Below are 16,051 nucleotides of genomic sequence, written 5' to 3' on the forward strand. Positions count from 1 at the left end.
ATTTTTCTGGGATCTTAGTATATTCCAAAAAGTTCCTTGAATTATCATTAAAAGGAGTATTCAATCAAAGGACAAATCCTCAAGTGTCACGAGGTAAAGGAGGTAACTGCTGTTTATCCTTTCTTTCCATCTATCTAACTGTATTTATATTGGGCTCCTTCAGGCTTTCACTGAGTGACCTCTCTGTGACAGAAAGCCAGATTCATTTTTTCAGGAGGCAGTCACTTCTTTTTTGACAACTTGTGTTTCTACACTGATTACCATGCAACAGTAAAACCCTATTGGGTTGGTGTCCGGGCTATTCCTCCTATCTATAAATGGTGAATGGGTGACCAGATTGGTAGGTTAGGGAAACATGTCAGGGATGCTTCACACAGCCTTTCTGCCCCATTTCTCTAAAGAGCCAGAAGGACAGCAGGAAGCATTCTGCTCTGCTCCTCCTTGACGGCATTTGTCAGAATAAGCCATGCTACCTGGGAAGGCCTGTGGTGACACATTACTGCCTGTGACTGTATAGACATGTCTGTTTAATTATGGGGTTTCTTATTAGGAAGTCAAATATTGTCCCATATCTAGTCAACATTCTTCAATATAAAATTTATGGGGGTGACCATATATGTTGTTGTCTGTACTCAGAGACTTGAGAATGAGCGATGGTACCAAATAGAATAAACAAGTGTTATTGTTTAGGCAATACCAACTTTAGCACCAATAAAGCTGATATATATATATTCTGTCTGATTTGTTCTTGTGGTTTATCACTTAATTGAGTCAGGCCTTATGATGGGAAGAATAGTGTTATTTTTTTGATCCCTTAAAATCCTAAAATTGATAATTTCTTTAAATTTTCTAGCTTTCAGAGCAATGCCTTCCAAAAGTGAAATACTTAGTCAGTGTGAAAAAAAATCTGGAAAATTATACTGTCAATATTGCTTTTCTTCAAAGGGTAAGATTTTAGGCTAATTTCAGTATGAATTAACTATATATATTGAAATTATATATATATAAATATGTATATATATATGGAGAGAGATATTCCGTGTTTGAATTTTTACAAGTATTTCATTTTTACAAGTATTTCTTTGATAATCAGGAAAAAGAAATTAAAGAAAAAAGTCTCATGATAAGCAATGAGTATGCTTATTATGTAACAAGCCTTACATTATCTCACTTAATCCTATTAAGAACATATGAAGAAGATCTCATTTCCCTGTCTTATTAATAAGGACACTGAAGTTCAAAGATATTGTGCCCAGGTAATGATGAAACCAGAATTTGAATTTAGGCCTATTTGGGCCCACAGTCCACGTGGCTAATTGTGGTGTTACGCTGCCTTACTCTTCAGCTCATGATGGCTGATAATTGAGTTGGGAATTGATAGCTCATTTCTCATTTCACTCTATGTTATATGGTTGGTTCCTGTGTGAAGATAAGTGCACCTGAGCTCAGGTCTCAGATCAGCAGTGAGCATTCACTTCTAATTACCAAGAATATCTAGTATCATATTTTCATAGTCATAGAACAATTCCTTCACATCCTAACATACACACTCCAATCTCAGTGGAAATTTTACTATGTCTTGCTTTCTATTTAGTCCTCATAGGACTGATTTACATGTCTTGGATATAGCATTTTACATATTTAGCTGTTTCTCAATTTTGTAATATTCAGCACATTGTCTGTTGGTTTTGTTTTGTTTCATAACTTACTGTAGAATCAACAAATGTGTGGATGCACATGAGCACAAGATTGATTAAGCACAACGTACTACATTCAATCATGTGTGCTGACAATCGGAATTAAATTTCACACCAAATCTTGTTTTCCATGTAATAGCTCACTTATCTTTTTAAGGGAAAATTTACTTATGCTGAAAGATCAGCTGTGAATTAATTAGATTTAGAGAGGCCAGAATGAAGGCCTATGGAAGTAACTGTGTGATCTTTTACCTATACTACAGATGTTATTCATTCAACTCTAAACATATTCTTCTTAAAAACAGATGAGTTTTATTGAAAAGAAAATGAACCTACACTAGGAAAATATGTATTGATTTTTAAATATTAGTGTTTTAATTGGCATTGGAATACTCTTTGCTTTGGACTCAAAATAGGAAACTGATCTTACTCTGAAGTAAGTTGCTGTGTAGTGATCAGCTCTGAAAGAAAGTAGTGAAAATCAAGAAAAGCTGCTAGGAGGAATGAGGTTGAATGAACGCAATATCAATAACATGAATGCTGCCCATTGGAAGGAGGGCATTTGGGGTGCCTTTCTAGCTTACCTACTGAAATTCTTACTTAGTCATTCTACACCTTGATTTTATCCATTATGAAGTAAAGATGATAATAAGGAATGCATTCCGTAGGAAAACTTTAAAGAAAATAGAATTGTTTTGAAATTTCTTATAATCAAATATAGCACAAATCTTCATAAATATATTGATATTAATTTTTGAAACAGAAATATAATGATAATAGCCATCCAAAGATTGTCCCTTTAACTAATTTGTCTACTAAGTTTAAGTATGGCCACTTGTTATATATTTTAAAAGTTCACGTAAATTTCCACTAAAGATTATGACTTGCATACTTTGAAATATTATTTTTCTTTAAGTGACAACTTATTTCTCTAGTAAACAGATATTTAATGCACAGAGTACAGATAAAGAGAGTTACTTCTTACCCATAGGAGTTCATTATCTTGTTGGGGGGTATAAGCATCACCCTGTCAGGAAAAAAATGGATTCTTTATGAATGAAAATTGCTTAGGTTCTCTAGGTTGAAGCAAAATGAAATGCTTTTCTTCTAGAATGATTAGGCAACTTGTGAAAAATTGATAAAAGGTTTTTCTCTTGTGCAATTCCTATTTTTAAAAAACTCTAAGTTGCCTATGTTTAATATAAAACATCATATATTAAAGTAGTAAAAGTTCATCTAGTGCCAAACACTTAGAGGTTTACAAATATTTTGGCACAAAGAGCTAGGGAGTAGAGGGTTCACAGCAAGGGGTCAATTCTTTTTCCCCCTTGACTCAAATTGAGTTGGTGTTTATTGTTTAATGTAGAATGTTTTTAAAAATATAATGAAAAAATGAAAGCATTCTCTTTTCCAGAGCATTTTACTTTAGTCTTAGATCTCAACTTTAAAAAAAAACCTTGACATAAAAATTGTATTAATAATTCATGGACTACATTAATGGCTGAGTTAAAACTTTAACAAGTTGGTATTACAAAACTGTCAAAAACGTAACAGCCCTGCCTTCTTTAATTTCAACTGCTTCTGATGAAGCGTAGGGAAATGCCTTATTGGTGTGCAGTGTTACCAATTATCTGACAGAGCCAGAGTGTATTTCCAGCTAATCAGAAATAAGAGTGCAGAATTAAATCTCCCGTGTGAAACTCATCATTTACATATTTATGATTCAGAAATGATAATAAGGCTAATGAGAAACTCACATACTGCCTTTAAAAGTCAAGTCAATCTACAGTTAATTTTCAACAGATAAAGCTCCTCATACATGGTTGCAGAAAGATGATGTCTGTTGATAACAATTTATTTTAATTAAACATTACAAGTTGTATAGACATATCCATACATCATATAAGGGGGTTTGTTTTTTTAACTGCCACCTTTGGGCTAAGACTGAGATACAAGGTTAATGAAAATGGGTGTAACACAAGGAGTTTATACAAATAAAATGCTTTGGGGAAAATGGTGATAAAATATGCCTGCATGCACACACCTAACCCCAGCACTGCTTTATATGTGTCTGCGAGGGTCAGAGAGGAGGTGACCAGTTGTAGTTTGTGAGGGCTCTTTAAAGCCGTTGAAAGCTTGGAGCTGTGTGTTGCATACACATTTCTGAGTTGAGGCAATACGTCATATGCTATGATTATGCTCATTAAGTGACACTATCTTCAGAGCCAAGGCATTTGAATATGCTCACTGCTGCAACATCATTAACAAAAGAGATGACATGCTCCCACCCTTACATCCACTCTCACTAAGAAATTCCTTATACAAGTCATTAATTTGTTGATGCTGGCAGATGACCCTTTCTGTGTATAATATGGGTTTTAGTTCTCTGTGGGTGTTCTTATTTGTGCAAGTATTTGGGGGCACTTTAGCAGACCTTATTTTCAAAGCATACTTTTTTCCTTTGAGGTGGCTTTAAAATAAACTTGAATTGAAAAGTTTTAGTACCATAAAGTGTGCTTATTTCTATTTTACTCTCCTTTTAAGCTCATATCCTAAGAATTTTTGCATTGAATAACATTGCCCTGTGAGAAAGAATAGAGACTTAGTGTAACACTTAGTGTGTTAGAGTGCTGTGTAACACCTACTGTTTTCAACATCATTATGATGATAACAAAATAACAATAAAGAATAACAATAACAATAACTTATATAGTCATGGGAACAATAGAGGACAAATATAGCTCTAGAAAAGGAAAACATCATCATATCCACGTTGCTGTATTCGTTTTCTATTGCTGCATAAGAAATTACAACAAATAGTGGCTTAAACAATACACATTTATTATTTCAGTTTCTTTGTGTCAGAAGTCTGAGCACAGGCTAACTTGGTTCCTTGCTCAGGGTCTAATAGGCTGCAATCAAGGTGTCTATTGGACACCTCTGAGGCTCATTGTCTCTTCCAAGATAAAATAGTTATTGGCAGAATTCAGTTCCTTTTAGTTGTAGGACTGAGGCTGTAATCTCCTAGAGGTTATCTACGGTTCCCTTCTATGTGGTCCTGCTCCATAGACAGTTCACATCATATCAGCTTGCTTATTTAAAGTCAACAGAGGAGTCTACTGCTCCAGTCCACTAAGACAGTGTCTTATGTAATGCAACATCATCATAGGAGTGACATCCCATCATCTTTGCCATATTCTATTGGTTAGAAGCAAGTCATAAGTCTTGCTCTCATTCAAGAGGACAAGTTTGTGAATCATTGTGGGTGACCTTACAATGTGTCCAGTTGTCCATCACAGTCACTGAAAGGCAGCACAGAACACTAGTTAAGAATATAGACCCCTAGCTTACACATGCTCAAATATCAGCTCTATCATTTACTAGCTATGTGACATTTGCAAGGTACTTAACCATTGTGTGCCTCATTTTTTTCATGCTTAAAAGAAGGCTAATGATGAGATCTGTACCTAATCTTGTTGTGAGGATTAAGTGCATTAATTCATTTTAGACACTTAGAACACTGCCTGGTACATAGTAAGTTCTCGATAAATATTACTGTTGCTGACTATTATAGTGGAGTAAACAATTCTCATTTCCATATTCTTTAGGGAAGACATAACACTACATACATATATATATATGTATATGGAAACCTTCCAGTGAAATGACAAAAGTCATACTTTACCACTACATTATTTCCTTTGTGCCTACCAAGATATCTATGATTTTAATCATTGAGTTTATTATTTGTGCTATGCCCTTGTATCTTGACTTTTGGAGGTTACCCCATGAATAAAGTTTATGCCCTGAAACCTCATTTGCTCCAAACATAGCAATGCTAGATAAAATTAAAAACAAACAAACAAAAAACCAACAACAAAAAACAAAAACAAAATTGATCCAAGTGGAGTAAAAAAAAAAATTCATGCCTAAGATAAAAGACCTGGAAAATGTTAAGCAGCTGTCAAGGAAGAAATGACTCTATAACTAGAAGCAGGAAGAGATACCTAGAGTATGGCTATATGGACCAAAGGTGACTGAAAACATTCTACGTAAAACAGGGCTGAAGCTAGGCTAGGGTCTTGAAACTAGGGACTGAGTTTGGACTTCTCCTGCCAACCTCAACTATGATGGCAGGTGAGGAAAAACAAATCTATTTTTTATATGAGAAATGAACTAAAACATACACAGACACACACACACAAGCTAGACAGGCAAAAGGAAATATGGAGAGACCCTTTCCATCAGAATCTAAAAAAAACTGGCTTGATGTCTCTGCGCTTGAATCTGCAACCTTCCCAATAACCCACAAGGCAGTAGAAAACCTCAACTGGAATTATAAGGTCTGGTTATGGAAAGGGGGACTGGAAGAACTGTGGAAACAAATGCAGAATCACCTGGCCATTTGGAATAAGCACAGAGGAAAAGAGAGAGAAAAAATTATAAATAAAAACAAAGGCAAATAGCCTCCACCTAAAATGAATTTACAAACAAAAAATGTTAAAATACACTTAGAAATATAATACCAAAAAAGATAAGTAGAACATGAATTTACTACAGCGAAAATTAATTTCACATAAACTTTTTTTTTTTTTTTTTGTGGTACATGGGCCTCTCACTGTTGTGGCCTCTCCCGTTGTGGAGCACAGGTTCTGGACACGCAGGCTCGGCGGCCATGGCTCACGGGCCCAGCCACTCCGCGGCATGTGGGATCCTCCCAGACCGGGGCACGAACCTGTGTCCCCTGCATCGGCAGGCAGACTCTCAACCACTGCGCCACCAGGGAAGCCCCCACACAAGCATTTTTAAAAAGTATAAAAAAAGCATTTTATTGTGGCCAGTGAAATAAAAGTAAGACATGACTTCCATAAAAAATACAAAAGTTTGAAAAAAAATACAGATAGAAATTAGACTAGAAAAGGTTAATAGAATATGAATTAATTTAAAATATTTGAAAACAAAATTATTTATTTAAATAAAAAATAAAAAGGATAAAATTTAGAGTTAACACAGTAACAAAAAATGAGTGAACTGGAAGGTATACTAAGGCTTTTTAAAGAAAAAATATAAAGAGATTTTAATAAAAGCAAAGAAAGATTTTTTTTAAATACAAAAGAACATTTAAGAGACATGAAGGATAGACTGAGAAACACCAAAATTTGTCTAACAGGAGATTTGGAAATAATAAATGGCAGAAATAATGACAGCATATATTTGAAGAAATAATTATTGAGAGTTTTCTAGACTTAAAGGGAGACATGAATTTCCAGTTTAAAAGTTCATTTCAATTGCAGCTCTATTTACAATAGCCAGGACATGGAAGCAACCTAAGTGTCCATCAACAGATGAATGGATAAAGAAGATGTGGCACATATGTGCAATGGAATATTACTCAGCCATAAAAAGAAATGAAATTGAGTTATTTGTAGTGAGGTGGATGGACCTAGAGTCTGTCATACAGAGTGAAGTAAGTCAGAAAGAGAAAAACAAATACTGTAGGCTAACACATATATATGGAATCTAAAAAAAAAAAAAATGGTCATGAAGAACCTAGGGGCAAGATGAGAATAAAGACACAGACCTGCTAGAGAATGGACTTGAGGATATGGGGAGGGGGAAGGGTAAGCTGTGACAAAGTGAGAGAGTGGCATGGACATATATACACTACCAAACGTAAAATAGATAGCTAGTGGGAAGCAGCCGCATAGCACAGGGAGATCAGCTTGGTGCTCTGTGACCACCTAGAGGGGTGGGATAGGGAGGGTAGGAGGGAGGGAGACAGAAGAGGGAAGAGATATGGGGACATATGTTTATGTATAACTGACTCACTTTGTTATAAAGCAGAAACTAACACACCATTGTAAAGCAATTATACTCCAATAAAGATGTTTAAAAAAAAAAAAGTTCATTTCAAGTACCAAGCTGCATTTTTTAAGGTAAAAGTAAGTCCATACCAAGGAACACTGTAATAAAATTATATAAAGTCGAAAACAAAAGAAACAATCTTGAAGCTGAATGGAAAGGAAAAAAACAAGAGATAACTGAACAAATGGGTATCATTAGCAACAGTAATTTCTAGAAGAAAATGATGTATTTGCTTTAAATAATCAGTTAACTATTTCTTTGGATTTAGTCTGTGTTCTAATTAATCTGTATATCTTTTGATATGGCTACTATTATTATTCCCATTTTACAAATGAGGGAATTGAGGCCCTGAGAAGTTAAGAGACTTTCCTAAACTTATATAGCAGTTAAAAGGTAAAAGATATTTATCTTATGTTTTTATAACCAGCTTAATTATTATTTGACAGTAAGGACTAAATCAATATTTTCCAAGATCATATAACAGAAAGAATTTAGCACCCTACGTCACTCAAATAACTCTTGGAAATTGCACTTAATTAAGAAGATGAGTGAACCCAGAGAGAATGCACAGGATGTAAGTAAGAACAGAAGCATAGAGCTTGACAAATGATGTCAGTAAATTTGCTTAACTGTAAATTTGATTTACAGTCAAATTTTACTGACTGTAAAGATAATAACTATTTTCTGAATTTAAAGAGGTAAAATAAAAACTCTGAAATATTAAGATGTGTTAATTGGGATGATAGTTATAAAGGAGAGTTAAAGCATAGCAAGTTTTACTGCCATTTTGGGAGGAAGACAAAAATACTGAATAACAGTTGACTTTATTAGATAAATATGTCAAGAATATATATTAAAATTATATTCTAAAAAATATATATATTATAACTTATATATATTATATATTATAAATTCCTGGTAGTATATGGATAAAAGAAGATTATGGGTTGTAGAAAACAGTACTAATAGTGGCAGAGAAGGAAAAAAAAGAAGGGTAAACCCAAAATGCACAATAAAATGGTGGGAAAAGTTAAACAATATCATCACAATAAATGTAAATGGATTATATACACCTACTAAAGTACAAAAAGACTTTTTAATAGGAAAAAACTTATCTAGCTATACCTGCTTTAAAAAAATCACAACACAAATAAAACCACATTGAAATGTTCCTAACAAAAAAATGGCAAAGGATATACTGAACAAAAACTGTTCAGAAGAATGCTATTTGCCAATAAAATAATAGGCAAAATTAAAATTAAGGCAAAACATTAACATAGATTAAAAAGTATATGGCGTAATAATCAAAATAAAATTTACATAGAAGGCATAAAAATTATAAAATTTTACGTACATAACATAATTAAGAAATCAATAAAGTGAAAAATTTATCAGACACCGATAAACCAAGCAGTTAAAGAAAGAAATCGTTAAGTTCAACATATTTTTATACAAAACTGACTATAATTTTAAAGAAATGATTATTCACTAAACACATTTTTAACTGTAAGGCAATTAAAATAGAAAGCAACACTTAAAAGATGGATTTAAAAAATAATTTATGCTTCAAAATTTTAAAAGCTTTCAGAAATAACTTAGTTTCTTTGAAACTTCACTTCCTTGAATGCTTTTTATAAATCTACATGTAGTATTTTATATTCCTTTTCTTTTTTCAGTTTCATCTTGTTAAACACTTGGCCCTTTTGTTTCAACCTGACAAAATCATCTTAGATATTAACTCACTCTATAACCAGTGTAAATTTTATTCCTCCATGATTGGTGTCAGTTTCTATATTAATAAAAATCTCTTCCATACACTCCTTTGAATCATTTATAAAAATGATAAATCAAAAATGAAAAATGTTAACAGAAAGGACAGAGACTTAAACTAATGTATCTAATTAGTGATGGAATAATGCATTAACCCTTTCAGATTATAAAGATTTGTATATTAATTATCTCTTTTTTATTCTCTGATACTGCATAAGATAGGAGTAATATAGCTTCCCTTTTAAGACTGTGCCCAATTATGGCCCTAAACTTTTTTTACTTATCCATAACATGACCAAGAAAACATTGATTAAAAAGGAAAAAGATTTTGCTAAAGGCTTAAGGGAGCAAAGAAGAAATAGACAATAATACACGCATCTTCTGACATGCAGATATAACTTGTTTTTTGAGGCATACAGATTTTTCTTTGTTGACTTAGGATATAACAACAACAAAAAGAGAGCGAGAGAAAGAAAACTTTCCAGAGTACTGACTTTCCAGTTCCTTATTTCCTTACTTGTAGGATAAATACTAATCATAAATTTCACCTCTAAGGAGTATCCTCAGACATCTAGATCCATTAGTAAAGGTCAAGAAAGAGAGCAATTTTATCCCCCTTACAATTTTGTGACTGATTCTCTAACTTTGTATACCTCATCAAGATAGCTATATTTTAAGAGACCAAAATAACAATAATATTCCAAAAGAGTTCCACTCATATGGTCATGGAGGAAATTATTCCAGAAATACAGTGCATTATTTAAGTGTTAAGGAGCTTAGGTACCAATCCTCACTGGAGTCAAGCACTGTAGTGTGAGTCAGAGCAAGAACAAGATTTTCCCCTCTCTGGGCCTAAGTTTTCTCATCTCCAAATCATGGGGTTGGGCTAATTTAGGTATAAGGCTTCTTCTTATTCTAATCTTTTACTGGGCTATGATCTTCCCCACTGCACCCCATCTGTTCAAAGCTTGGCTCCCCATAAAACTCAGAAAAACATTCTCTCTATATATCTCAGCTATCTAGAAAAATTTCTTCTTCTTCTTCTTTTTCTTCTTCTTTTTGTAAATACCTCTTGGCAGGAATATCTCCATTTTTTCTGATTTAAGCTCATGGTCTTCTTCCTTTAGTGGCTTGGGTCTCCCTTTTCATGGGTGTCCCAATTGTGTATCTGGTTTCTCTGCAGCTATGTTTAGTTGGTTGGCTTTTTTACTTTCTTGATAGAGAATTAATTCCTCTCTGGCCTCTCAGTCTTTGTGAGGCAAATAAAGATTTCCTTTTATTGCTTGAATTGTCATGTAGGATGGTTTCTGCTATTTCCCTAAGCCTCTTGAAGGTAGGTTTTTAGCCAAATGCAATTATTCCCAAGTGCAATCGGCTACATGACCTCAATCTTCTTCAAGCATATCCTTAGCCTACAGTGCTCTGCTGACCCTGCAAAGCTTTTATAATCCCTTCTCTTAAATATGCACTTCCAGAGGTAAATCATTAACTTTCCACTCAAATTGCTGTATCACCAACTTTTGTTCACATACACTAAAGGACATCAACTACCTGACATAAGCGTTCAAGTCCTTGTTGCAGTAAGGTGATATCCTATGACATCTGTGGAATTTTACTGCCTGGTCATCTCCCTCTTCAGTATGCTATGAATTGGTGGGAAACATAACTAAATCTAAGAAAGTCAACTGTAATTTGGAAGATCTGTACAATAGATTCTAAGTTAATATATTAATAAGTAGCAGCTATTTTTTATTTGCTAGTGAAATACATACCTTGTCTTAGAGGGGTAGTGACATTTTAACTTGTCAATTAAGAGTAATTACACAGTAGAGGGAGAAAAGAATGACAGGATATAGTATGAAAGTAAGAATAAATAGGTTGTGCTTAGAACATGTAGAGACGTATTACATGATGAGGTTAAAATGACAGGCTGGTAAATATTATCAAAAATATAATCTTAAAGAGTTATAGTGAGGGCTTCCCTGGTGGTGCAGTGGTTGAGAGTCCGCCTGCCGATGCAGGGGACACGGGTTCGTGCCCCGGTCCGGGAAGATCCCACATGCCGCGGAGCGGTTGGGCCCGTGAGCCGTGGCCGCTGGGCCTGCGCGTCCAGAGCCTGTGCTCCGCGACGGGAGAGGCCACAGCAGTGAGAGGCCTGTGTATCACAAAAAAACCCACAAAAAACAAGAGTTATAGTGAAAGGCAAACTTTTCCTTTGAGGAGAGTAACATAATCAGGTTTGTGTTCTAGTATGATCATGAAGAGGATAAACTGGAGGGAAAGAGACTGGAGGTGAGATAAAGTTCGGAAATGTGAACTGAGGTAGTAACAGAGGAGAGGAGAAAAAGATGCTTTAGGAGTTGATAATCACCAGATATGGAGATGACAAAGAGATACCTAGAGGAATTGAGAGGGTGAGGCCATGTCTTATTGTTTTTTTTTGATTTGAGGTTTCTCTCTATTTTATTTTTTAATTGGAGTATAGTTGCTTTACAATGTTGGGTTAGTTTCTGCTGTACAATGAAGTGAATCAGCTATATGTATACATGTATCCCCTCTTTTTTAGACTTCCTTCCCATGTAGGTCACCAGAGAGAACTGAGTAGAGTTCCTTGTGCTATACAGCACATTCTCATTAGTTATCTGTTTTATACATAGTAGTGCATATATGTCAATCCCAATCTCCCAATTCATCCCACCACCACCACCCCACCACCTCACTTTCCCCCCTTGGTGGCCATATGTTTGTTCTCTACATCTGTGTCTCTATTTCTGATTTGCAAATATATTCATCTGTACCATTTTTCTAGATTCCACATATATGCATTAACATATTATATTTGTTTTTCTCTTTCTGACTTACTTCACTCTGTATGACAGCCTCTAGGTCCATCCACATCTCTACAAATGACCCAATTTCGTTCTTTTTAATGGCTGAGTAATATTCCATTGCATATATGTACCACAACTTCTTTATCCATTCATCTATCAATGGACATTTAGGTTGGCACATGAAAACATGCTCAATATTAGTAATTATTAGAGAAATACAAATCAAAACTACAATGAGGTATCACCTCACACTGGTCAGAATGGCCATAATAAAAAAATCTACAAACAATAAATGCTGGAGAGGGTGTGGAGAAAAATGAACCCTCTTGCACTGTTGGTGGAAATGTAAATTGATGTAGCCACTGTGGAGGTTCCTTAAAAAACTGAAAATAGAACTACCATATGACCCAGCAATCCCACTCCTGGGCATGTACCCTAAGAAAACCATAATTCAAAAAGACACATGCACCCCAATGTTCACTGCAGCACTATTTACATGTCTTATTATTTAGTAAACAAGTAGATGGTGAAGTTATTAGCATAATTGAAAAGAGGTGCAAGCTTATGGGAACCAAGGGAAGACATGATTTCAACTTTAGCAGTGTTGAATTTAAGACTGAAAATAAAAATGTGAGTATTAGGAGAAGGCTGAGATGTAGAGGTATGGAGTTTGAAAGGTGGCTGAAAAACAAAGACACTCCATGTTAATAATTGTGTTTATAAAATGAATGACAGTCTTTATGGATACAGAGTTTAGATGTCACTATTATTAGCAAAGTCACTTACATTTACTTCTTAAAACCAAAGACAACTAAGTCTGTAAATGCTGTAATTGTATGTTCATTTGACTCCAAGAATGTAAACTTTTTCTTTAAGATCCGTATTATTAAAGTGTCCTCAGCATGCTCCAATAACACATTTGCATGCTTTAAACACATTGCTTAAAATAATAAATATAGTGCATGAGGGCAAATTACATATTAAAACTATTAGACAACATATAAGACCAAGATACTCTTAATTGCTTATTGTTTTTCAACCAAGAAATTCTGTCTTTAGAAATTTTGATTAAATTTGACTGAAATGTCTTAAGTGAAAAATGTAGTGTTTCTTCCAATATCTGATTTATTTATCTATTTTTAGAGTGGCAGGGAGTTTCTGTTTCTGCAGGGCACCTCTGTGCTTCAAATCCCTACACTCAGTCTTGATGATTTCTTTGAACCTGTGCCTATTCTATTTTTCCACATTTCTTCATTCTATTAGATCTCAATTTTTTGCCTTTTATAAGGAGTAGTAGCAGAAGACTTGGTGTAAGGTAACTATCTACTGATTTTTTTGACATAACAGAAATAACATTACTAGACATGTAGCATATTAATATTACTAATATCATTAATTCACACTCTTAAAAATTCCTTTGCGATTCCTTTCCTCAGAAGATTTACAGCACTCATTCTTTCATATAGAATCCTGGTACCACACACTTTTGGTTCATCTTCTATTATCCCGAGCTTGATAAACCATAACCACTCACCCAAAATCATATTCATCATATGTTTATATCATCCAGAAAAGTATATATTTTTAGCTACCTTTTTTTGTTTCACCTGAGTCTTTCAGGATATACTCAGAGGGCCTCAAGTTCACACCAAATAAGCCCATTAAAATATGTCCAAAAAAGAGAAATTTCCTTCTTGAGAAAAATTCTGGGAGTGACCTCTTAAAAATAACACTTTCTCTCCTAGTTCTAACATTACAAATTATTTAACAGTCTCATCGTGTGGCAAATTATAGTGAATAAAAATTTTCTCAATCTATGAAATTCTATTAGGTGGTTTTTCCCCTTAAATATGTTCCAAAAATAAAAAATAAAACATGGGTCACTTAAATGATTCATTTTGTGTGAATGAGATATATTACAAGAAACATTCTCTAAGCAATTGATAACAAAAACATAAAAGTGGTTATTTCCTTTCAAGAACAAATTCTATGTTCCTTAAAATTGTGATAAAAGATAAAATATTTTGGAGTTGTGACAGAGATGTTTATTTAGGGAATAACACAGAAACAGAAACTGTCCATTAGAAAGTGTAGAGTCCAGGAATAGAGCAGATGTGAGAAATGGTGAAGAAGAATGCACTGAAGAGGGAACAGTCCTGACTAAAATCAGTGGTGCTATTGTACACTGAAAGTATTTTGACTTTGTGCTGTCCCAACCACTTGAAGTATTTTGTGGTAGAAGGAATCAGGATTATACCCTGACGTGAGTACTATTTCCTCTAGGAAAGATGGGGACATCATGGATGAGTTTTCTCAGTATAAGAGGTTTCTGCACCTTGGAGAATCTTGTCAATCTATCGAAGAAAAAATGCTAAAGAAGACAAATTTAATGAGACCAAAACCTCTATGGAGAAATATAATTTCCAAATCCATAGGAACAATCTAAAAATAAGAGACAGCCCATTCTCAAAGAAATGATAGCAGCAAGGAATAACCCTGGAGCCTCAAAGATGAAAGCTCAGATAGAAATGGAGTGTCGAAAAACCATTTTCTCACAAGGGGTTATCCATGGTACTGACCACCCCATGGCAAAATCCCTTAGGATTAGAGATCTTAACTTTTCCAGGAAAACTGTCTATTCTAATGCTCATTCTGCTTGGACTTGACTAACTCTAAAACCATCTAGTTTACTTAAAACTTATTTTAATAATATATTCATGTGTTGAGCTCCCATTTTATCTCAGGTATGTATGACTTATTTTTAATTGTCATAATCTTATAAAACTAAGATTATCAATAACAAAATTAAGATTTAGTTTATAAAACTTGCCAAATATTATACAAATACTGACTGTATGCACTGAGATTTGAATCTTGGTCTATCTGAACTTAATCACGTAGTCTTTCTTATATGGTACAGTTTGCTTTGCCTTGAGAGAATAGAGAGCTAGGATATAAAAGGAAGGAAAAATGCATTAAGCTAGTCATAAATTTTAAGGTCAATTAAGACTTTCTGTTATGTAATATTTACATTTTCTGCTATATAAGGACTGGAGAATTCCTTCACTTTTAAGAGACTGAGACCATGGATAACTATCACAGTGTGAGATACTCTGGGCAGTGATTTATGCATATGTTTAGAGTCACACTGAGCTCTTGTTTTATCCAGCATTTAAGTCTAGAAGAGACAGTCCACTGAAAAATGGAGAAAGGGAGACACTTTGGGGAGTGAGGGGCAAGCTCAAATGTACATGAGAATGAACCCCTACAGATTCGATGATATCAGCAGTACCAGACACTTCTGAAGGGGAAAAGTAATGGTTTGTTTAGTTGTTTAAGACATGCTTGTTCTCATCTGAGGACATTTTTAATAGAACTTCAACTATTCCCAAAGTTGAAACCTACAGTGGCTAAAGTAATGATTAGTTGTCAAGGTATCTCGAGTATACAAGATTTACCCAGAAATCTTCATATGTAATTCCAATGAGAACTTTTGCATTTTATGATTACAATACTCATCATGATCAAAATCAGTATAACCTGTAACAGTTTATTAAATTAAATATCAAATTATGAAGAGCAAAGCTTGAGTTATATGTATTTTATTGCATTAACATTTCTTAAGGTATATGAATGGTAACAACCTATGTGTTACCTTAAATACTATATATAGCAGGATAGAAGAATTTGTAAAATTTTGAAAAATGTGTTTTTAAGGCAGTTGAGAGATAATCAAATCAATAAGTTCAAAGCATGTTTTTACTTTATAGTTTACATGCATATTCAATCACTCCACATCTAAAAAATTCTTTAAAAATTATTTACAAAAAGATATATTTTCTTATCCTCAACCCTATAGATAGGTGGCCTATTCTTCCTAGTTTGGAA

The 16,051-nt window shown here is 34.1% G+C and overlaps 1 long non-coding RNA gene across 1 annotated transcript in view; it reads right to left on the minus strand.

Moving 5' to 3' along the window:
• LOC141278876 (uncharacterized) overlaps positions 1-16,051 on the minus strand; it is a 34,256-nt gene that overhangs the window by 7,965 nt on the left and 10,240 nt on the right. Inside the window, exon 2 of the long non-coding RNA XR_012332272.1 lies at positions 2,683-2,724. This is a non-coding gene — a long non-coding RNA (uncharacterized lncRNA). The remainder of the gene's footprint in view (positions 1-2,682; positions 2,725-16,051) is intronic.

The sequence above is a fragment of the Tursiops truncatus genome, chromosome 6 (assembly GCF_011762595.2).
Source record: "Tursiops truncatus isolate mTurTru1 chromosome 6, mTurTru1.mat.Y, whole genome shotgun sequence".
NCBI classification, from domain to species: domain Eukaryota; kingdom Metazoa; phylum Chordata; class Mammalia; order Artiodactyla; family Delphinidae; genus Tursiops; species Tursiops truncatus.